Below are 25980 nucleotides of genomic sequence, written 5' to 3'. Positions count from 1 at the left end.
TCAAAATAGGGGTAAGAGGTCATTGTTTGGGTGTTTTTGACCTCCTGGTGACTCAGATCTTGCCCAAATTTCTTGTCCAAGCACCAGTAGTAGTTATTTTTCATGCTGAATCCAAAAATACAAACCATTCTTCATTTGGAGTTCCCAATTTTTAGAGTCGTGCACAGGGAGAAAAAAACTGTGTTTTGCCCAAAAATTTGTCATGTGACCAAAATATCTTGAAATTTGGGCTGGAGGTCCCCTATCAAGTGATATGTTGTGCCAAGGAAGCTCCAGCCAAGACTCGAAGCTGATCTTTCTCTTTTGCCACTTTTGCCTCTTTTGTTGCTTTGCTCAATTTTGCCTTCAAGTTCTTTATCCGGGCCCTTGCACTCATGTTTTGTGCCCTGTAATGGAAAGCCATGTGTCTCAGTAAGGCATGGTCCTTGTTGGCCTTGTCCAGCAGCCTCTCCAAGTGCATGTTAACGCTCTCGAGATGGGCCTCCCGGTCCTTATTGATCTCTTGCTCCAATGATGTGAGCTCAACTCTTCTCCTTTGTGTAGCTTGGTGATGCTCACGAATGTTTTGTAGCTCCATAATCGCCTGTTGATCCTCAAGCTGCTTGTTTCTCTACTCCAGGTATTTCATGTTCCACTTAGCCCTCTCCAAATCAAGGGATAAGGCCTCAATCACTGACTGCTGCTCCTGGATGATCTCTCTAAGCTCTGCATTTGTAGGTTTTGTATCTGTCTCATCATCATGAAGGAGAACGAATTCTGTCTCTCGTTCACCTGAAGTTCCCTCATCATGCATGGGCTCCTTACCTTTGTCCTGTTCCTGTGTCGTCGATGTAGGAAGCGAGGCCCCTTCCACCCCGGGTGGAGATAACACTCGCTTTGCCACTGCAAATAAATGTCTACTGCCTCTCTGATAGGTGATGAACACTGGCATAGTAGCGGTCTCATGGCGCTCATACTGATGAGAAGGACCACCTATCTCATGCTCTGCCTCTGATACTACCTGTGGAGTGCTGAAGAAGTCACGGGAGATGAATTCCTCCCAAGCAATGCCCTACAATCCCAACTGATGATCCACCAAAATCTGGATAAGAGCAAAGTGACAAACACTATTAAGCTGTGGCTGAGGGGTCTTATGCTGCATGAAATTGTTCATCCTCTCTATGTTCCTGCAAATGAAAAATGGGAGGTTCATCATCCGCACCCTGGTAAAGTGCATGAGCAACCTGATGTGATAGGCATATAGGCGAGAGAACCTCCCCTCACAACTGAAGTACTCAATTTCATGAGCGGTGCATACTCATCTTTCAAATATCTGAATGGGAAGACCCTTGTGAGATGCCTCAAACAACTGGCCTTAATGTAAGGCTCATAGCATTGCCTATCCACCTTCTTCTTCTTATGCCACTATTCTCCAACATTTGGTATGCATGTTTCCACTGAGATAGTTTTGGGTGTCAATGTGAAAGTGACCCCAGCCAAGATAGACTGACCTCCATGTAGATGAAGCACAAAAGACAGGCCAACTCATGATGAACTCTAACATTTGCCACCCTTTGACAAAATTCAAAACATGCTAGGTGCTGGAAACATGACATAGCAAGAGGGCATGCCTGCAATTCAGTGAGGGTGTTTGGCTCATCCCTAACATGTTTGCCACTCCTGTGATGTCTCCTGGGAGCCTGTTCTCTTGAAGTTGTATCGCTGTGAGTTTCCACCTCATACTCTGATGAACCCTTAGATGCCATGGCTGCTTTTTATATATTGTACTTAGGCTACCCTTTGATGATGGTGAAGTTGGGTGTTGTTTGTGATATCTGCCACCACCGGGAACAACGAAGCAAAGGGAGTATTAGGAGGGGAGTAATGTAATGGGAATAGGGGTTATAGGGAGAATTTTGTTTAGGGATATGTAGGGGTTTTGGGTATTTTGATAGGTTAGGGTTTGGGGTTTTAATAAGGTAGGGTTTGGGGTTTTTATTGACCAATAGGAGGAGGGGAAAGGGAATATGAGTTTGGTAGTGTTAGGGTAGTGATAATAGGAAAAATGGCATAGGGTAATAAGGAAAAGTGGTAGGGCAGGAAAAAATAGAGCCTTGGCATCAACATACACTTATACAACCCTAGCATCAATGGTTTTTTGGTGTCTTCTTGTGGTTGAATTTATGAAATTTGTTGCATTCAATCACAGGCACAAAACCACCATATCACTCATAAAATTTGATGAACAAGTGATGTTTCGAGCCTACCTTGCAATTGATGTGCTTCACGAAAAATTTGAGGGAGTTTTAGCACGTTTCTAGTGCTTTTTTTGTGTGCACCGCGTGCAAAACCCAGTGCGCCGCACTTTGGGTGTGTGCCACGCTAGTTAGGAATTTGCACTGCGGGTGGGCTCTGGGTGCGCCGCGCCTTGTGTGTGCACTGCACCCCTGCCTATATGCATCACACGCCTGTAAACCGCCTCCAAACTTGCTCCAAACCACGTGATTGCACTCTCAAACCTTTTGCAATGTCTCCCTACGCACTTGACTTGCACAATGACTTCAATTTTGGTGGAAAATTGTTTATAAAGACTTGGAAGTGATGGGTTAGATTTTTGCTTCTCCAAAAACCCATTTTCTAATGTTATGTTTTGACACTTTTTCACTGACTTACAGCAACACTGATTTTCACTTTCCCTTTGAAATTTTAGCTTAAATGATGAAATTTTTAGTACTTTTTGCAGGGATTGCATGACAGGACATTTGGCCACTGAAACCATGTCTGCATCTGAAGAATTCAATTGGCGAACTTTTGAAAATTTTATCACAAATGACACTGTTTGACTTTTCTTCAAAACAGAGTTTTGAAGAACAGTCGAAGTTTATCAATATGACGATGAAACTCTATGAATCATTATTGTGTAAGGGCCTCTCTCTGGCCTGCATGGCTTTACTGGACATATTTAAAGACCAAACTAATAAATCCCTAGACCTAATGATCAAAAATGACTTTTTTCCATTAAAGGACCAGACCTTAACTGTCATGGACTTTGGTGATCATTGACAAAAGACCGAAGCCAGCAGGAGCCAGACATGAGGGGAAATGACTAGCATGACCTTCTCCGTCAGATCATGGCATGCCCCTAGTGAATGCAGCTGAATGAATGGAGCGGGACACCTAAAAATGAAATGCATAAAGAGTTTTGATCTCTGACGGAGGGCTGACCAGACTGACTCTAACATTGGCTCCAATGGGGGATGGTAGCTCCTTAGAGGTGCTAAGAATAGCAGATCTCTAGAAGAGCTAGATAGTGGCTTTGTCCATTGGGCTATGGAGTCATTTTTCGAAAAACAACACAAGACTCTGGCTCATTTATGAAACTAAAATGACCAAAAATTGACTCAAACTTGACATTGAAATGACTCAAAAACAAACTTGACAAACTCAAACCAAACTAAAATAAAAATTGTATTTACAATGACAGTGGAAGCAGCGTTAATAACTCAGAAATGGTACCGCTTGAGCAGCCGACCATTGATCGGCCCTCCTAGACAATCTTCCCCATTCATTTCCTTCAGAAGAAAGGTGTTTTGACCCCTATATGCTGCAATCTTGAAAGGACCTTTCCAAAGATTCTCGAACTTACCGTGCTTACCTTTCTCCTCATTCCTTGCATCCCACTTCAGCACCACATCATCCAACTGAAATTTATCCGCCTTTGCTTTTCTGTCATAAATTTTCTTGATCTTCTCCTGCAATTTGGATGTGTTCTTGAAAACTTCTTCTCTTGTTTGCTGCAAGTGGACCATTTGATTCAACCTTCTCTGCACGGGATCTTCTTCACTGCCGGCCTCCTGAAGAAGTTTGACTACCGGGACAGTGAGAGAGGTAGGAAATACTGTATCAACTCCATAAACAAGCTCAAACGGTGACATACCAATGGATTTTTTGTGACTGATCCGATCTGCCCAAAGCGCATGGACCAACCTCTTATTCCAGCTCTTTTTATTTATTTCCAGCAGCTTCTTGATGATGTTGACCAATGATTTGTTCGAAGACTCCGCCAATCCATTGCCTTGCGGATGATAGGCAGTTGAGTGACCCAAAATGATGTGATATTTATGACAAAATTCTACCATCCTTTTTTATTTGAAAGCTGCTGCATTATCGGTGATTAACTTATTCGGACAACCAAAACGAGACAAGATGTTATTTTCAAGAAATGAAATGATTACTGTATCTGTAGCTTGTCTGGTGGGAGTTGCCTCAATCCATTTTGTGAAATAATCTGTCGCTGTGAGGATCCATCTATGCTGACCGGAAGAAGCGGGATGAATTTCACCAATGAAATCCAACCCCCACTGCTGGAAAGGAGCGCTCACCTCAATAGCCTTAAGTAGCAAAGGCTGTAACTTCTGTTTTCCTTCAAAAATTTGACATTTATCACAGCGCTTGACCATCTTATATACATCAGCAAACAATGTCGGCCAATAGTAACCTACTCTCAGAATTTTATTTGCTGTTGACTTCCAAAAAAGGTGACCACCACACTCTCCTCCGTGGAAATCCTCCATGACTTTTTTTGCCTCCTCTTCCACCAAACAATTTAAAAAAACGCCACCGGGATCTTTCCAATACAACGCAGAATTTAGAATGCAAAACTTGGTAGCTTTCAACTTGAGTGTTCTCACTTTGTTTCTAGGCATGCCGGGTTGTGGTGACAAATTTTTAAGCACATATATGATATCTGAATACCATGGAGAAAGAGCAAACATTTCAGATACCTGCATTGATGATGATTCTTCATTCTCGTCGGACATAGCAGTGATCAGGTTTATGTCCAAGGCATGCAAGTTTGATTCAACCATTAGCTTTGCCAATCCTTGTCCTTTGACCAGCTTTGTGGGCTTTATTTCCACATCATATTCCAGCAAGGCTGCAATCCATTTGCCTCTTCTTCCTTCAGGATCGGTCTGCACTAAAACATCTTTTACAGCAGCATTAGGTACATAGGCTAGAATATGAGAATGTAGAATATATACCCGGAAATCTTTCAATGCCTTCACAAGTGCCAGGGCTTGTTTCTCAATGATGTTGTAATTTAAGGCCGCATCTCTTATGGCTCTGCTAAAGAATGTGATGGGTCTTTCATGGTCATCTCTTTTCTGCAATAATACTGCTGCCATAGTGTGCTTCGAAGAAAACGAAAACAATATGAAATCCTGAGTGTAGTCCAGGCTGACTAGGACAGGAGCTGAAGAAAGAGCCAATTTGACCAAATTGAAATATTTTACAGCCTCCTCTGTCCATTTCACTTGGCTGTCCTTCTTAAGCATGTTGGTCATTTCTCTTAGGTGTTCAACAAGATTAGGTACAAAGCGACGTAGAAAATTCATCTTACCATTGAACGATTGTATCTCTTTTTTATTCCGGGGCAGATCGATTTGTTGAATTGCTTGCACACGTGCTGGGTCAATACGAATGCCATCCTTTGAGATAATATGCCCGAGTAATTTGCCTTCCTCCATGGTGAATAATATCTTCTTCGGATTCAGCGATAAACCATATTTTTTGCACTTTTGAAAGACAATTTTTAGATGATGCATGTGCTCTTCATCAGATTTGGAAAACACTTTCAAATCATCCAGGTACACCACCAAAAACACATCCTTCTCATTCTCAAAAGCCAAGTCCATTGCACGCTGAAATGTGGCACCTACATTCTTTAAACCGAAAAGAATTTTGGTGTAATGAAAGGTTCCCCATGGAGTGGTGAATGTTGTTTTGTCCTGGTCATCTTCATGGATAGAAATTTGGTTATATCCGGAATAGCCATTAAGTAGTGACATACGAGATGCCCCCACTACTCGCTGAAGTATATGGTCCATTTTGGGCATTGGATAGTTGTCCTTCAATGAAACTTTATTGAGATTTTTGAAATCAATTCATAAGCGGATCTCACCTGTCTTCTTTCGTACGGGCACCAAGTTAGATATCCAATCTGAAAATCTGATGGGCACAATGATCCCTGATTTGTACAACCTGTTTACCTCCTTTTCAATAGATGGCAGCAACTTTGGATTTATCCTTCTCAACTTCTGTCTGAATGGTTTTTGATTGGGCTTGATGGGTATAGTGTGCTAAATTATATTGGTATCATATGTCTTTAAATCAGAATAGTCCCAAGCAAACACATCTGCAAATGAAGCTAGCAAACTGATGTATTTGTCCTTGATCTTTGGCGGCAATGCTTTGGACAATTTTACGAACTTAGGATTAGAAGCTGTTCCAATGTTGACCTCTTCTACACCCTTCTCTGTTGGCTACAATGTTGGCTTGCGGGCTACATCATCTTGATCAAAAAGTTCTTCTAAAGGTATAGAGCCTTTAGGAATAACATTATTCTTCAGCTGCAACACATCCATTTCATTGATCTGTACTTCATCTGTACCATTCCCTTTACCATCGTCATTTTCTACATCTATTGAGGTTTCTTTGAACTTGCCTTTGTTTTGCAGAAAATCATTAATCTCCTCATCATCTTGAAACACTTGCCAATATCTCTGATTGTCTAGAATGGTTGGACGATGCTTGACATGGATTTCAAATTTATTGTTGGAATTCATTGGGATCTTAAACTACTTGTTTCCTTGGCAAGAGCGTCAGCAATACTATTTTGTATACGAGGCACACATGTCAAGGTGTATTCTGAAAATAATTTTAGGATGTCTAGAACTGCATTACGGTAGGCCCGCATCCTAGGATGCTTTTCTTGATACTCGCCTCTGACCTGCTTTATTACCAATTGGGAGTCGCCATATACCGAAATCCTCTTAGCATTTAGCTTTCTTAAAATCTTTAGGCCAGCAATCAGAGCTTCATACTCAGCTTCATTGTTTGAACACTCAAAAGCCAACTTGTAAGAGCAAACCCTCACGTTACTAGGCACTTTGTTTGGGGCGGAGAAAGGACTGCGTACCCAAATTCCAATTCCAGCGCCATGATTTCCCACTGCTCCATCAAAATCCATGGTCCACAAACCTTCTTCCTCCTCTTGCAAGTGCTGGAAATCTGTTTGTTGAGCCTTGTCTGCTTGTTGTCCATTACTTTCAGTTGATTGCCCAACATTGTTCTGCTGTTCTTGTCCTTCTTTCTTTAAAATTTCTCTGAAATTTTATGTTATTTCCGGAATATCATCTGCTTCAACTAACTGACTATCTATATCATTAAAACTATCTGAACACAAAACAAAAGACTCTAAATCTGTATGTACATAGTTAATTGGATTATTTATTGGTTTCTCCTTGCTTGTGATCATATATTTCATTTTTTGTTCCTGATACAATTTCCTCATTTGTCCAAACACCGGAATCGTTGCATAGGAGAAATCTAGTTGTAGTGTCCCTTTCAATTTCGCTACCCAAGACCTGGAAAGAAGCATGCCAAACCTTGGAGGAATATCTGGTACAACCACATCCATCAAAACATTCTTCATTGGGAGCTGATCCAGACTCACAACCAAGTCTTTGATGAGTCCTATACATCTTACTCTGCTGGAATCAAATGAATAGAGATCATGGTATTGCCAGGTGATGTCCAGACCAAGCTTATCCATGATAGCCTTGGGCATGAGATTGTGAGAAGCTTCGGAATCGAACATGGCATTATGTAACACAAAATCATGCACTCTTAAACTGATATAAAAGGGTGGCACATCACTATCAGGAGACTCACCATTTGATGCTGGTCCAAAAATCATTTCAGGCTGATCGTCTTCAACATTCACCATGTCAGACATTGGGTCCAAATTCAACATCTTAGATATTTGTCCTCTATAACTATTGTTCTTCATTATTTCAGTCAAGGGGATGGATACTTTTAATTTGGAAATCTCATTCTCTAAATTAAAAGCGGGAATCTTTTCTACCTCTTTGACTGGGATTTCTTTCTTTTCCTTTTCTTTTGATGCAGCTTGCTGATGTGATTGTTCTGCTGATGTTGATTTGCTGCTCTCCGGACCAACCGCCTCTTTTCCTTTCCTTTGTGTAGCTGATGAATCATTCTTTGATGCCTCAACATCCTTCCTTTTCTGAATTGGTTTGGCCGGCACATCTCTGTTTCTAAGTGAATATCGTTGCTGCTGTGTGGACAGAGCATTCATATACCCCCTTTGATACTCCTCTGATTCTTCTTGTAAAATAGTGTCACTTGCTAGAATGAAATCTGCATCTTTGTGTGTAGCTGAGCTCACAACGCACTCCTCTTCTTCGGTAATGTAAGTAGGCAGCTCATCTAGAGTAAAGAGGTGGTTTTCTTCACCTATTACATTTCCGTCCTCATCTGACTCCGGTCCATGCATAAAATTTTGCTGCAAAGGTGTCTGTACTGGCTGTTGTGTTGTCTGCTCTTGGGCGCGCTGATCTCTCTGTCTTATTCTATATTGTGGTTGCTGCTGCTGGCCACGGAAGTTAGGATTTCTAACTTGTGGCTCAGGTTTGTTGAGCTTCACCCTTTTAAGCATCTGCTCTACCTTTTTGAGTAATTGATCCATCGAAGAAGACTCTTCCTTAACCATGACTTTCTTTTCTGCTTTCGCTCTAGCTCTCTTGGACAGCAGATTCGCTTCAACGCTGACTGCGATTTTCTGCATGTCTTCCATTGTGGCCGGTTCTCTCTCTCTTAATTGGTAGGCCATGTCAGCATCAAAACCATCCGGAAATTTCATCATAGCTAGTCCCACAGGTGGCTTTAGATGATCTGGAATTTCGTTATAAATTGAATTGAATCTAACACAATAGTCTTGGACCGACTCACCAGTGTTTCGTTTGATTTTCTCATATTCAGCCAGAATTTGAAGAGGATTTTTTTTCACTTCCCATCGGTTTAAAAATTGTTTTTGTAGGTCGGCCAAGGTAGCGATACTTGCCGCCGACAAACCTCTGAACCATTTCCTCACATCACCTGCAAATGTTTGTACAAAGAGTCTCATTGCCACATTCTCCGCATCGATCTCATGAAGTTCATAGAAATCAGCCATTTTGTCCACATGTTGCTGAGCAGTAATGCTGTTAGGAGTGCCATCAAAAAACGGGATTTTGCTTTGATAATCTACGGGCATATCATATAGAACTTGAGGCAGAACAAGGGGTGCAAAACGGGCAGCCATCACTCTTGGTGGATTTGGCCTTGGAGGTGTTGGAGGAGTTTGCACAGTTTGTAAGGGGCTAGCAATTGGAGTTTGAGGCTGTGTCGCAATATAATTATCAATTAACCGATTAGCTCTTTCGGTTTCTAAATCTACAAGAAATTGTGGATTGGGGACAGTATAGTCAGCAGCCCTTTCGGATTTAGACTCGAACGATGATATTTCAAACCGTTCGTCAAACTAAAGCTCTTCAATATACTCAAAAATGTCAGGACATGAATGGGATTTGAACACGGGAGTTATGGTGCTCTCTTGACGAAGGAGTCTCGGAATCAAATTGGGGTTTTCGTAAATATGAGGAGGATCCGAGTCTGGATTGGCTCTGGTATATCGTCTCGAAGCCAACGTGCTATTGAGAAAAATCACAGGACACAACCAACTTACTCAGCCTATCCAATCCTAAAATTATCATCCGGAAGCTTAGAATTTATTAAGAAGTAAGGGGATTTGATTTTCAGTTCCCCAGTGGAGTCGCCACTATGTTAGCACCTAAATCTGCCCTAGGCTGAAGGAAGGCAAAATTAGGGTAACCACAAACCACACTCAGTGTGGTAGCTAGCCCTACCAGAATAGGAGAGGGCTCTCTCCGAGTCATGCTCAGTGAATAGATAAGCAAAAAACAGTCTGAGATGACTTACAGTGAAATATTGATCTTAGGCTAGTAAGTGAATAGGGATACAAGAAACAATTTTTATGAATGACTGAGCTTCTAGGATGGTATGGGACCAACAATTAGCAAAGAACAGAGAATTAATACAAAGGCACAGATTACTTCGTGAGGCAAGGCAGGCGGAAAGTGTAGAAATTTAGTTTGAAATAACGTGGAATGGAGAGATTGTTTAGGAGAGTGAAAAGGGCATAGGAACATGAATCCTTTTCAACAGAAGAAGAACATTGAACAAGAAATTTTCCCACAGGAAGAGCAATAAAATTGAATTCTACCTTATCTAACTCAGAAAATTTCACTGGAAATGAATATGAATTGAACTATGAACATTGCAAAATACATATGAAACATAAGAGACACATTTACTACACTCACAACCACATGAATCTCATGAAACAGAGCCACTGCCTTTCATTAATTCTCTGTCAAAAATATACAGTGAAGAAACAGAGTTTCTTTCCCACAGTCTCCCAGAAGTTACAAGCCAACCAACCCTTTGAAAATGGTTTGCATACAATATATCGAATGTGCCATGAAGAGATAGAATGCCCAAGGGTTGGGGAGTTACTCGAATCATTACAAAATGGAGATGAAGAGCCAACCATCAACTATAGGTGCAGCGTTACAAACATGAAAAATGGCTTGGGTGACCGTTTGCCTTCTTTTGCCACTTGGATAGAAGCCAATCTGGAGAGAAAATACTTTAAATGCCACCTTAGGTGCAAAAAAACTAAAATGTAGATGAGCGGGCCCACTTGGAGAAGTCACAAATCGAAATTTCGCGAAACGGAGGCAAATTTGGCATTTTTTCCTGTATGCGTCGCGCCATTTTCTCTGTGCGCCGCACCACTTGGGAGCCTTTTTTGAGGCACTTGCAGGAGTCCAAAATGTGCCCAAGTGTGCTTGTTGGAAATCATGTCCTGTCTACTTTCTAACCCAACTGGAATTTCTAAATTTCGTGCTCATTTTCCCATCCAAATCTTCATTCTCCCAAGACTGCTTCCTGTGTGTCAAAATAGGGGCAGAGAGGTCATTTTTTGGGTATTTTTGACCTCTTGGAGACTCAGATCTTCCCAAATTTCTTGTCCAGGCACCAGTAGTCGTGATTTTTCATGCTTAATCCAAAAATGCAAACCATTCTTCATTTGGAGTTCCCAATTTTTAGCGCCGCGCCACTGGAGAAAAAACCTATGTTTTGCCCAAAAAATTTTCTTGTGACCAAAATTTCCCCAAATTTCTTGAAATTTGGGCTGGAGGTCCCCTATAAAGTGCTATGCTGTGCCAAGGAAGCTTCAACCAAGATTCGAAGCCGATCTTGCTCTTTTGCCTCTTTTGCCTCTTTTGTTGCTTTGCTCAATTTTGCCTTCAAGCTCTTTATTTGGGCCCTTGCACTCATGTTTCGTGCCCTGTAATGGAAAGCCATGTGTCTCAGTAAGGCATGGTCCTTGTCGGCCTTGTCCAGCAGCCTCTCCAAGTGCATGTTAACGCTCTCGAGATGGGCCTCCCAGTCCTCATTGATCTCTTGCTCCAATGATGTGAGCTCAACTCTTCTCCTTTGTGCAGCTTGGCGATGCTCACGAATGTTTTGTAGCTCCATAATCACCTGCTGATCCTCAAGCTGCTTGTTTCTCTACTCCAGGTATTTCATGTTCCACTTAGCCCTCTCCAAGTCAAGGGATAAGGCCTCAATCACTGACTGCTGCTCCTAGATGATCTCTCTAAGCTCTGCATTTGTAGGTTTTATATCTGTCTCATCATCATGAAGGAGAATGAATTCTGTCTCTCGTTCACCTAATGGTTCACCTGAAGGCCCCTCATCATGCATGGGCTCCTTACCTTTTTCCTGTTCCTGTGTCGTCGATGTAGGAAGCGAGGCCCCTTCCACCCCGGGTGGAGATAACACTCACTTTGCCACTGCAAATAAATGTCTACTGCCTCTCTGATAGGTGATGAATATTGGCATAGTAGCGGTCTCATGGCACTCATACTGATGAGAAGGACCACCTACCTCATGCTCTGCCTCTGATACTACCTGTGGAGTGCTGAAGAAGTCACGGGAGATGAAGTCCTCCCAAGAAATGCCCTACAATCCCAACTGATGATCCACCAAAATCCGGATAAGAGCAAAGTGATAAACACCGTTAAGCTGCTGCTGAGGGGTCTTATGCTACATGAAATTGTTCATCCTCTCTATGTTCCTGCAAATGAAAAATGGGAGGTTCATCATCCACACCCTGGTAAAGTGCATGAGCAACTTGATGTGATAGGCATATAGGCGAGAGAACCTCCCCTCACAACTGAAGTAATTCATGATCAATTTCATGAGCGGTGCATACTCATATTTCGAATATCTGAATGGGAAGACTCTTGTGAGATGCCTCAAACAACTGGCCTTAATGTAAGGCTCATAGTATTGCCTATCCACCTTCTTCTTCTTATGCCACTGTTCTCCAACATTTGGTATGCTTGTTGCCACTGAGATAGTTTCGGGTGTCAATGTGAAAGTGACCCCGGCCAAGATAGACTGACCTCCATGTAGATGAAGCACAAAAAGACGGGCCAACTCATGGTGAACTCTAACATTTGCCACCCTTTGACAAAATTCAAAACATGCTAGGTGCTGGAAAAATGACATAGCAAGAGGGCATGCCTGCAATTCAGTGAGGGTGTTTGGCTCATCCCTAACATGTTTGCCACTCCTGTGATGTCTCCTGGGAACCTGTTCTCCTGAAGCTGTATCGCTGTGAGTTTCCACCTCATACTCTGATGAACCCTTAGATTCCATGGCTGCTGTTTATATACTGGACTTAGGCTGCCCTTTGATGATGGTGAAGCTGGGTGTTGTTTGTGATATCTGCCACCAAGGGGAACAATGAAACAAAGGGAGTATTAGGAGGGGAGTAATGTAATGGGAATAGGGGTTATAGGGAGAATTTTGTTTAGGGATATGTAGGGGTTTTGGGTATTTTGATAGGTTAGGGTTTGGGGTTTTAATAAGGTAGGGTTTGGGGTTTTTATTGACCAATAGGAAGAGGGGAAAGGGAATATGGGTTTGGTAGTGTTAGGGTAGTGATAATAGGAAAAATGGCATAGGGGAATAAGGAAAAGTGGTAGGGCAGGAAAAATAGAGCCTTGGCATCAACATACACTTATACAACCCTAGCATCAATGGTTTTTTGGTGTCTTCTTGTGGTTGAATTTATGAAATTTGTTGCATTCAATCACAAGCACAAAACCACCATATCACTCATAAAATTTGATGAACAAGTGATGTTTCGAGCCTACCTTGCAATTGATGTGCTTCACTAAAAATTTGAGGGAGTTTTAGCACGTTTCTGGTGCTTTGTCTGTGTGTGTCGTGCGCAAAACCCAGTGCGTCGCGCTCTGGGTGTGCGTCGCGCCAGTTAGGAATTTGCACTGCGGGCGGGCTCTGTGTGCGCCGTGCCCTGTGTGTGTGCCGCGCCCCTGCCTATATGCGCCGCACACCTATAAACCGCCTCCAAACTTTCTCCAAACCACTCGATTGCATCTCAAACCTTTTGCAATGTCTCCCTACGCACTTGATTTGCACAATGACTTCAATTTTGGTGAAAATTGTTTATAAAGACTTGGAAGTGATGGGTTAGATTTTTGCTTCTCCAAAAACCCATTTTCTAATGTTATGTTTTGAAAAATTTTCACTGACTTACAACAACACTGATTTTCACTTTCCCTTTGAAATTTTAGCTTAAATGATGAAATTTTCAGTACTTTTTGCAGGGATTGCATGACAGGACATTTGGCCACTGAAACCATGTCTGCATCTGAAGAAATCAATTGGCAAACTTTTGAAAATTTTATCAAAAATGACACTGTTTGACTTTTCTTCAAAACAGAGTTTTGAAGAACAGTCGAAGTTTATCAATATGACGATGAAACTCTGTGAATCATTATTTTGTAAGGGCCTCTCTCTGGCCTGCATGGCTTTACTGGACATATTTAAAGACCAAACTGATAAATCCCTAGACCTAATGATCAAAAATGACTTTTGTCCATTAAAGGACCAGACCTTAACTGTCATGGACTTTGGTGATCATTGACAAAAGACCGAAGCCAGCAAGAGCCAGACATGAGGGGAAATGACTAGCATGACCTTCTCCGTCAGATCATGGCATGCCCCTAGCGGAATGCAGCTGAATGAATGGAGCGGGACACCTAAAAATGAAATGCATAAATATTTTTGATCTCTGATGGAGGGCTGACCAGACCGACTATAACAGTACTATGAGTTGCAGGAATATTCCCATGAGGATATCTCTTGCATGTAGAAGGAATTATTTCCTTGAGGATTGCGCAATTATTTCAGAGGTCAGTGAGCAGTGTGTGAGGTAATTACACACAGGTGGCTGCTTGAGGACCCAAGAGAAACTGCGCAAGGAAATAGGAGGCTTGGAGGAGTGAAGGAAGGAATATGTGTTTTCTATTCTATCTATGAGCAGTTGTGAGGGATTGTACTGAGAGCTGGATAGCTTGTGAGCTAAAGCTTTGTGTAATCCTGAGATATTTCCACTTGTATGATAATACAGAGATAGGGGTTTTTCGCTGAGGCTTTCCCCAGAGCATTCTTTTGTGTTCATGTGTGATTGATTTCTTCTTCATCCGTTATATGTGTTCTATTTGATCTTGCTCAAAATCGATTAAGCTTCCACAAGTTTGTTTGTAGAAGTAGATCAAGTATTTTGCTTTACTATATTGCATTATCAGGTGATCTACAGTGAGAATTTATACATGGTATCATAGCAAAGGTAATCAAAGAAAAGAACAATATACAAGAAGGGAGAAGTTCGAAGTTTGAAGTTCCTGATTGTAGAAATCGAATTCTTATCACATCTCAAAGTTCACTAATGGAATTCAATGGTTTGAGACTCGAGTATGCCTTGGATGGCATCTCGAATTATATAGCCTGGAAGGATCGCATGGAAGTGATATTAGAGGACGATGGTTTGAAGGACTTCATTGATCAAGAAGTCCCCAAGCCAGCAGCAGCTAATGCCTAGGAATTGGCAGAATGGAAGAAATGTGTGGCTAGAGCGAGGAGGATTCTTCTGGAGGGAGTTCGAGACCATATTGTCTCGAGTCTCCATGGGAAGGAGACACCGTTTTCAATGTGGAAGACATTGAAGGATCTATATCAGAACATCAGCGATCAGAGGAAGCTGGCGTTGAAAGACAAGCTTCAAAAAATCAAGTGTGAACAGGGCGACACGATCTCTACATATCTGAACAAGCTCACCACCTACAAGGATGAGCTTGGAAGTGTAGGAATCACGACAGCCAATGATGACATGGTGAGTCTTGATCTCCTTGGTCTTCCTAAGAGCTGGCATAGCTACCAAGACTCAGTGAATGGAAGAGAGAAACTGCCAAATTGGGAATGACTGTGGTCAGATTTGATGCAGGAGGAGATCAGGAGAAGCACTAGAGATGGTTCTTCATCAAAGCATAATGATGAAGAAAATCTAGCCTTAGCAAGTAAGGCGAGGAAAGGGAAAGGGAAGGCTTCCCATTCCAAATTGAGTTCTTCCCATGGTGAGAAGAAGATTGACAAATCTAAAGTGCGATTCTTTAATTGGCATGAGGTGGGTCATTATGCAACAAATTGTCCACAAAAGAAATCCAAGAAGGGATCCTCGAAAGGATCACATGGTGAGGCACTAGCCTCACAATTTGAATTGGATTTCACACTCATCGCATGCATGGTTTCATCGATGGTGGGTTTCGTTTGGTACCTAGACAGTGGAACCTCATTCCACATGACTGGCGACAAGAGTTTATTCAATACCTTGGAGGAGAAGGACCTCCAGATGCGCATAGAGATGGGCGATGATGGAAAGTATTGTGTTTCAGGTGAAGGCACGGTTGTGTTTTAGAGGGAGCATGGAGCTCCTCTCACCCTGAGTAATGTAAAGTATGTGCCTGGACTGAAAAAGAACCTGGTATCCGTTGCTATGTTGGAAGACAAAGGCTATGATGTAGTCTTCAGTAAAGGAAAGGCATTCTTGAGACACATCGCCACAGCAATAACCAAGAGGATTGGGATTCGAGTGAAGAATCTCTACAAGTTGGAGACAGATGACTGTGATGCAGTGAGCTCCAAAGTAGAGTTGGTGAAAAGCCAAGATATTGGCGAGCTATGGCATAGAATATTAGGACACTTACACCATGGGGCCTTGAAGATCATGCAATAGATGTTTACCAGACTTCCCAAGGGTAAACTTGAGCAAGTGGATACATGCAAAGGTTGTAACTTGGGTAAGTATGAAAAATCTTCCTTTCAAGATCGAGACAGTCAAGCTAGAGAAATCTTGGGGTGAGTTCATACAGATGTTTGTGGACCATTCTCGACAGCCTCCACCACTAAACAAAGGTACTATGTTATTTTCATTGATGATTTTTCTCGTAGATTCTCAATCTATTTCATGCAGAAGAAGGATCAAACCTTCTCAAGGTTTTGTGAGTTCAAAGCCTTGGTTGAGAAAGAATCTGGAAAGAAAATCAAGGCCTTGCGAAGTGACAATGGTGGAGAGTATGTCTCTCAAGAGTTTAAGGACTTCTGTGCAGCAAAAGGAATTAAACGGGAGTTGACGGCACCCCATAATCCACGGCAGAATGGGGTGGCCGAAAGGAAGAACAGAATGATTATGGGAGCATCTCGGATGATGCTACATGACCAAGGCCTACCACTTCATTTATGGGTTGAGGCATGCAATATAGCGATATAGTTGCAGAATAGAAGCCCACATCGCATATTAGGGATGAAGACACCAGAGGAGGCATTCTCCGAGAAGAGACCAGATGTGAGTCACTTTAGGATATTTGGCTCATCGGTATTTTTCCATGTGACCAAAGATGCCTAGAAGAAGCTAGAGCCAACAGCGGAGTTGGGGATACTTGTGGGGTACACTGATACACCCCACAACTATCGAGTGTTCTTGCCTACCATCATAGGACAGTGGTACGCAGAGATCTAAAGTTCGACGAGCAGTAGGCCATGTGCTTTTCCCTTGAGAGGGAGCTCAAGTTGCATACAGAGGAGGAACTTTTGGTTCCTAAGAAGGAGGAGCCTCAAACTGATGTGGAGCAGCCGCATGCAGAGGATACAGGAGTGGAGACATCCACTCATGAAGAGTCTTCCAGAGATGGGTGGAAATGCTCAAGGGAAGCTGACAGATTGTCGATGGATGTGAGAGAGAATGTGGGAGAGCCATCTTCTCAGCGCAGACAGAGGAGGTCACCTGAGCGATACACTGATTACATGGCCCTTGTTGGTGAATCTGTAGATACCAAACCATCTTCCTTCGAGGAAGCAGTGCAACAACTAGTTTGGGTTGATGCTATGATGGAGGAGTATGACTCCATAGTTCAGAACAGTGTTTGGGATGTTGTTCCAAGATCGGAGAACAAGTCAGTGGTAAGTTCTCGATGGCTTTACAAGGTAAAGAAAGCAGCTAATGGTAGTCTGGAGAAACAAAAGGCAAGGCTTGTTGCCTGTGATTTCTCACAGGTCGAGGGGATCGACTATGATGAGAATTTTGCTCCTGTAGCAAGATACTCATCTATCAGATCGATGTTGGCACTATCAACACAGATGGGTTGGAAGATCCATCAGTTGGATGTGAAGACTGCATTCCTCAATGGCAAGCTCGAGGAAGAGGTGTACATAGAGAAACCAGAAGGATTTGAGACCTTTGATCATGAGTCACATGTGTGCCGACTCAAGAGAGCTTTGTACGGGATGAAGCAAGCACCTCATGCTTGGTACACTAGGATTGAAAACTATTTCACCAGGTTGGGCTTCACAAAAAGTGAAGCAGATGCGAACCTATACCACATCATGGTAGAAGGTAAGCCATTGATCATTGTTCTTTATGTTGATGATCTAATATTAACAGGTGATGATCAGTTGATCAAGTATTGCAAGAAGGACCTTGCAAGAGAGTTCTAGATGAAAGACATGGGTCTCATGCACTACTTTCTAGGCATGGAAGTGTGGCAGAAGGATGGGGAAGTGTTTGTGTCTTAAGGCAAGTAAGCCAATGAGATACTCAGGAGATTCCACATGGAGAAGTGCAAGCCCATGTAGACTCCTCTATCAAGTAACTAGAGGAAGGAGGATGCTACTTCAGGTGAGGTAGTCGCTGCTACTGTGTGTCACCAGCTTGTGGGTTCATTGATGTATTTAGTGAACACACGACCAGATTTGTGCTTTGCAGTGAACCAGCTGAGTCAAGCTATGGTTCAGCCTACCAAGCTATTTTGGAAGGTAGCTAAGCATGTGCTGAAATACCTCAGAGGCACATCTAAGTATGGATTATGGTACAGACGGATAGAGGGAGTGAAGCTTCAGGGCTTCACCGATGCAGATTGGGTAGGGAGTCCATCAGATCAGAAGAGCACTTCAGGAGAAATTTTCAACCTCGTTCAGTTGCAGTTTCTTGGTACAACAGGAAACAGAGGTCAGTTGCACTTAGCTCAGTAGAGGCTTAATACATGGCTGCAAGCCAGGCAGCATGTGAGACCATTTGGATGCAGAAAATTCTAGTTGGATTGTTTGATCAGAGGATGGATCCAACTGTGATCTATTGCGATAATCAGAGTTGTATCAAACTCTCTGAGAATCCAAAATTTCATGATAGGTCCAAGCACATCGATATCTGATATCATCATCTTCGAGACTGTGTGGTGAAGAGGATCATGTTGTTGCAGTATGTTTCGACTAAGGAGAAAGATGCAGACATTTTGACTAAGGCATTGTCAAAATGCAAATTCGAGTTCCACAGAGACAGGATCGGGGTGACAGATAATCCCTTTCTTGTTGAGAGGGAGTGTTGAAAATAGCAACAAGAAAGGCTAAATATAGAAATTCTAAAAATAGCATTTTTATAAATAGAATTTCGGGATACATTCCAATTTTAATTAGTCCCTAAATTAAAATTGAGAATTAAAATTCGAATTTGAGCTCAGCAACTGTTTGTAAAAAAATTAACTAATTCATCTTGAGTTAATTAGTTAGAGAAAATCAATGAAGTCTATGTGAAGACATGCAACAGTTATCCCTTTGATTGAGGAAGTTATCCCTTAATTAAGGAGATCAGGATGAGTTGTACTTTGAGTTGTAATTAGTTAGCTCAGTTAACTGAGTTAAGTCCAGTTAGATTAGTTCCAATAGTTTGTGGAACTGATTGTGAGTTTAGTTAGTCAATGCATGCATGCATGCAACTAGTGTACTTTAGATAACTGAATATTCTCTCATAAATAACTCATGCATGTCAGTTCAGACAAAGACCCAATTGAGATCAAAGGATGGGACATTGTACTATCAGTTGCAGGAATATTCCCATGAGGATATCTTTTGCATGCAAAAGGAATTCTTTCCTTGAGGATTGAGCAATTATTTCAGAGGTTAGTGAGAAGTGTGTGAGGTAATTACACACAGGTGGCTGCTTGAGGACCCAGGAGAAACTGCACAAGAAAATAGGAGGCTTGGAGGAGTGAAGGAAGGAATATGCATTGTCTATTCTACCTATGAGCAGCTGTGAGGGATTGTACTGAGAGCTGGATAGCTTGTGAGCTAAAGCTTTGTGTAATCCTGAGATATTTCCACTTGTATGATAATACAGAGATAGGGGTTTTTAGCTGAGGCTTTTTAGCTAAGGGGTTTTTAGCTTCCGCAAGTTTGTTTGTAGAAGTAGATCAAGTATTTTTCTTTAGTATTGCATTATCAGGTGAGCTACAGTGAGAATTTCTACAAGAGTCCCAATCTTAGTTGGCAAACCATTGTGTTGCATAAGATAAGTGTTTATATGTGCTCCTTTGTTTAAATGTTTTGTGTGTGTGTTTAACATTGGTTGAACGTTGCATTCATGATATGAAATTGGGACTCCATTCATAAATGAGGAATGCCAATACTCTATGTAATGATTTTAAGGAAATAATTGTTTTTCTATGATTATTTTTGGACTATATTGTAACCTTAATAATTGGTTAAATGTATGGGTGAAATCTCTTGTTTAAATGATCTTTGTGTTTATCTTGAGATTGGAAACTTAGTCCAGTGGTGTATATGCATCCTTTCAATATGGATAAATATGTGACTACATGTAATCGTCTGTGTTTTTCTCGCTTAAGCTTAGAATAGATAACGCTCTGTGTGTGTGTACATACATCTCTATAATCACGTGCGAACACTGGCCTGTGGCCACAACTAAGTTTTGCTAAAGATTAGGAGGGATAGGATGGAAGAGCTTATGTATCCCCTGTATGTCATTGATTATATATAGTAGGCCTAAGCAAAGGTCTTGTACACTTAATAAGAAGTCATTAAGCACAAGGCTATGACTCTTTTAGGCCCAAATCACATGGAGCTAGAAGAAATTGGTTTGAGCCTCTTCAACCTTGTGACCAAGTACAGTGATCAAATTCTTGTGGCAAGAGAAATTTCAGTCATTAATGGGGAAGAACTCATGGCCATCGGATGACCCTGAAAGCTTGGTACCCCAAAAGTCTCAAGAGGAGTGTCAATGGAAATTTTCAGGGTAGTATCCCCAGTATGATGTGGTAGTGGGGACAGAACATGAGAGTGGCATGTACACTTCGACGAGGAGGAGAAAAACCGAAAAACACTCATAACCCGAAGACCGTGATACACAAAGTCAAACATTAAGTGGGACCCTATCTATATGGAGGTTGTGATGTCAAATGACATCACCCCATATTCTCAGACCCCAAAGCTTTTGGGCATAGAAATTAGTAAGACGCCCAGTGTTGTAGCATATTTTTGTCAAAAGAAATGTTACAATTTTTTTTTAAATTTACAAATTGGTTTCTTGGCTAACAACCTAATCTTTATATTAAACCACCAAGTTCCTATTCATTATGTTCCTTTTACATTTTCCTTGTTTTTATTTTTAAAGGCAAACTATTGTATTAAATAATCATTTTTAATTTTAAATAAATTTAGTTATATATATATATATATATATATATATATATATATATAGATAATAAATTTGTTTATTATTTTCAAAGCCAAACTATTGTATTAAATAATCATTTTTTATTTTAAATAAATTTAGTTTTATAAAAATATTATTATATATATTTTTATAAAATAATCATTTTTAATTTTAAATAAATGTAGAATATTAAACAAAATTAACACACATGAAAAAATACCAGAGACATAGAAATGGTGGAAAAGACTTGAGAGTCTTACCTTATTCCTCTCATAATGCAATGTACAAATAATGATAATAGTACAAATAAATAAATGAGGAAGTTTGTCTCAAGATAGTACGTCTATCTTGGACACTATGGTTGAGCAAATCTCTCAACCAAACACTAATCTAGGAGTATAACTAGTTGGAGAGAATCTCTCAAACAACTAGGCCTAAACTGACTCCTAACCATGAGGAACGAACTCAATATAGAAAGGTAGGAACAAATCCAACTTTCTTGATTTTAATTAATTTAATTATTTTGGACTTAGAATTGTTTCCATCACATGAGAGTGAGGCTAACATTCCCCCCCCCCCAATCATAAATCCAAAATAAGAACCAGGAACCATCTTCCAAGTTATCATGCTAAAACTATTGATCCCCAAAAACACTACCTGAAAAATCACCGAAGCTGGATGCCGAAAAAACTCTAATCTGAAGAGAACATGAGTCAAATGTAAGTCTGATTCATCTCTAAATTTTTCTTGACAACCCCATCATGTGCCAAGATGCAAAAGGATCTAGCTATCATTTTCTTGCAATCAGCATCCTTTATCCACTGACAAAATGTTAATGATGCCCACTGGCGAATTTGCCTTGTCCACTGACAAAATATTGAGAACACCCACTGGTGAATTCGTTGATGTCAAAACTACTCACTGTTATTTGTTGAAAACTGCTCACTGCTGCTTTTTTTTGTTAAACACCCACTGGCAAATTTTCTTTGTCCACTGAAAAAATATTGAGAACACCTACTGGAAAATTTTCTGATGTCGAAATTGCTCATTGTTGTTTGTTGAAAACTATTTACTACTACTTGCTGATGTTGTTGAGCCTTTAAGTCTGACAACCTTCAATTCCGTTATTACCATTTCCCCCCCTTTGTCAGCTGAAAGGAGAGACAATCAACATTTTATTTTGGATCTCCCTCCCTTCAGGTGTAGGAGAGTTTCACCATCTTCATTTTACTGTAGAATTGGTCTTCATGCGAGACTGAATCCTTCGGTAACACACAGACAACTATTTGACTATAGATGACCACTTCCAAGGATCAATCTGTGCGTAATTGATCTTCACTCTGGGTGGTGGATTTCGCTTGCAGCATCTTTCGGATGAATGATTTTTCTTGCCACAATGGTGACAAGGATGGAGATCAAAGCAATTACTCTCCATAAGTCCATTTCGTTTACAATGGTTACACTTAACCATATTTTGATCATTGTCGAGAAAACCAGCACTGAAAAACTGAACTGGTTTTGAGAAATATGGAACAAACAAAGTGTTTTCTTTGTTGTATCCTAGACCATGTCGATCTTTGTTGAAGGAGATTTCTTCCCAAGGTTTGATCACCTTCTTGGAAAGACTATCATGTTGTTTTTCTTCATACTTTTTGTTGCTACTAACATCTTGTCCTTGATTTATTAAACCTTCTGTGTCACACTGGGCATCAAGCATTAACAGTTCATATAATTGACATGTTGCATTAAACTAATCAATTTGATCTTTGGTACTACTTGGTGCATCATTAAGTAGTACAACTGGCTGGTTGGATGAGATCACTGATGTCACAACTTATATCAACCTATTTGCTTAGATCATTTGTGTCATAACCTTCATCAATATGTTGAATAATATCACTTGTATCACAAATTTCATTATTTGTTGTGATGAGGTCTTCTATGTCACAACTTTCATTTGTTTTCTCTACACATTGTGCATCTAGCAAATCTTGTTTTTCACTTAACTTAATTTGAAGTGCGTGAATGAGTTTTTCTTTCACTTCGAGCTCAATTTGAAATTCTTTTGTTGCTTCTAATGTACTGGTCATTTGATTGATTAAGGTTTGATTCTGCTTCAACTTCCATTCCAGTATTTCAACTTTGTTTTGTAACTCATGATTGCAATCTTACAAATCTTTAATCTCCAGTTCTGCACTTTGAAGATGTTTTCCTCCTTTACCCATTATGATTTTTGACATGCTCTCTTGTACTAGCTCGCTTTCTTGCTTGATTTTTCTTGATGCTTTCTTGTAACACTTGTGGGATTTGAAGATCTCGCTCGCTTGAATTCTTGAACTTGTGTGTCTGATTTAGTTTATCAATGGAATGGTTGAAATCACGCTCGCTTGAATTTTGTACTAGAATGAGGGTGTCGGATACCACCGAAAATGCACCTAATTTTTATAGTGACAAATTCAAATGATATTGACTCACGTAATTGACTCGATCGAGGAGAATTGACTCACTTTACCTCCTATAAATTCACAATTTGGGTGTTGGTTTTGACTGAGAATGCACCTTTACAATTCAACTCAATTTTATTTGAATTTATTTACAAGTTAACTTACAAATTATGATTTTTAAAGTTACACAATGGCCAATTGTCATTGAATGTTGATGTAGTCTATTGAAATGCATGAGTTTGTAGTTGCATTAACTTGATTGTCTTGTGTGAATTTTCTTGTTGATGTAGAATGTTGACGTTTCCAACTTTGATTATGTGTTGTAGTTGCACAAATGCATGTGATTGTTTGTGCTTGATTGAATTCTCGTTGCAGCTTGGATCTCGGATTTATTTTCTCAATATGTTTTTCATAGAGAATATGTGTGTGAGAGTGGTTACGAAAAACGAAGAGGGGAGCTGGGAGGAGAAAAAATGCATGGAACTAGGTTTTGCAGTAGTTTTTCAATGTTGGGCTCCATGGAGGGGCGAGAAGGAGGGAGTTCCACTCCCTCCTACAGTCATGTAGTTGCAAGCTGCTTCAAGAATCCAATGGAAGTGGAAAACGGGGGTATAGAAAGAGGAGGACAGGAAAACAGCAAAGCACAGAGGCAGGTAGAAATGCAGGAGGAAGTCAGAAGAGAGAAGCATACAGGAGTGGACAGCCAGAAAGCTGACCCCAGAATGCGGACAAGACCATGTAAACCTAGGGCATCCATCACACCCTGAGTGGTGTTAAGTGATCCAACGCTACAGGCACACAGGGAGCACATGGCAACTTATGCAGTGATATGCAAATTCATGGGGTTATGGCCAATGGAGAAGGCTCTACACGCTTGGATAAAGAACCATTGGAAACCTAAGGGAGAAATAGATCTGCACCTGGGATCCAAGGGTTTCTTCACATTTGTGTTTTCAAACCTAAAGGATAGAGACAAGGTGTTTGAAGGAGGACCTTACTTCTATGTGGTCGCAGGCCTTTATATGAGGCCATGGGTGATTAACTTTGTACCGGATTGAGAAACATTTACATCAGTGCTGGTATGGATAAGACTATATTCCCTACCTCTAGATTATTGGCTTCCAGAATCATTAAAAGCCATAGGTAATAAACTAGGGCATTTTTTAAAAATATCAGAGGCCACACTACGCGGAAAATATACCTCCTTTGCTAGAATATGCGTGGAAATAGACCTTTCTATGGCTTTGTTGGATGAAATAATTCTTGAAGTTTATGATGAAGAATTGGTGCAGGCGGTGGACTATGAGCATGTACCCTTCAAATGTCATAAATGCCATGAACATGGGCACCTCTTCAGAGATTTCCCTTTAAATAAAAATGAGAGCAGCATCAAAGCAACCTCAAGTAAAGATACTGAAAGCTTCACCAAAGTGGGAGGCAGAGGAAAAGGAGGGAGAAAGAACCAAAAAAAGATTTATGAGAAAAAGCAGCCTAGTCATAATAGGTTCAAGATATTAGAATAAGAAGAGGGGGATGAAAGAGCGAATCAAGTAATGAAGGACAATCCTGTAGAGAAAGAAAAGGATGACAGCATGGAGGATAGACTGGATAAAAGCCAACAAAAGGAGGATTAGCCCAACACTATGGAACTTGATAGGGATCAAGAGATGACCCCAAGCGAAGTGGGAACGGAGGATCATGAACTGCAGGACATACTGGAAAGGGAGCATCTTGATCTAGAAAAGTTCTTGGAGGAGGGAACCACTAAAGGAGTGGATACGCTACCTCAAGATGAATTTAACAGAGTACAACAGCTCTTCCTCTGGAGAACGCAGGAAAAGGGTTCTGGGGTCAAAAGAAACCATGATAATCAGGATAACGAAGGGGTTAAAACTATGGACGCAATAGGGGGACAAGCTCCCAAAAACCACAGAAGGAAAAGAGGAAGAAAAAAACAGAATGAGTTGCTGATTGAATGTCGAATACTCATGATCAACTCAGGTAAGATGAAAGACCTAACTAGTTACTCATTTACAAGTCTTTCTTAATGAAGCTTACAACGTGGAATATTAGGGGTCTAGGAAGTAAAAGGAAACAATGCAATCTCAGTAATAGAATGAAAGAAGAAAAACCAGATTTGGTATTTATCCAGGAAACAAAATGTTTTGTAGACAAAATAAGAGAGATACATAGAAAATGGCTTATTAAGTATGAATATCTAGAAGTTAAAGCAAACAACGTAGCAGGAGGCATTCTCACACTTTGGAACCCTCAGAAACTTGGAATCCTAGATGCTGAAGCATCCAGGAACTACCTATCAGTGGTCATCCAACCTTTGGGGGACAAGGAAGTTTATCTGATAACAAATGTCTATGGTCCACAAAAGCTTGAAGACAAATTCAGGGTTCTAACCTCTCTGGAGGAGCTAAGAGAGAGACATCTAGGCATACCCTGGATTCTGGGAGCGGACTTTAATATGATCAGATCTCTCTCTCGAAAAAAAAAAAGTGGGACAAGATCTCTAGGCAGAGATTCCATAGCTTTTCAAAACTTCATTACCAATATGAGGCTAGTAGATACAGAAACCAATAATGGTATCTTCACTTGGAACAATAAAAGGGGAGGGGATTCTCAAGTGGCCTCTAAGCTAGATAGATTCATTATCTCTGAGGACCTTATCCTCTCAGGCCC

Source organism: Pinus tabuliformis, chromosome 7 (assembly GCF_031772625.1).
Source record: "Pinus tabuliformis cultivar Carrire ecotype Pingquan chromosome 7, CPIR1, whole genome shotgun sequence".
NCBI classification, from domain to species: Eukaryota; Viridiplantae; Streptophyta; class Pinopsida; order Pinales; family Pinaceae; genus Pinus; species Pinus tabuliformis.
This window is presented reverse-complemented; position numbering follows the sequence as displayed.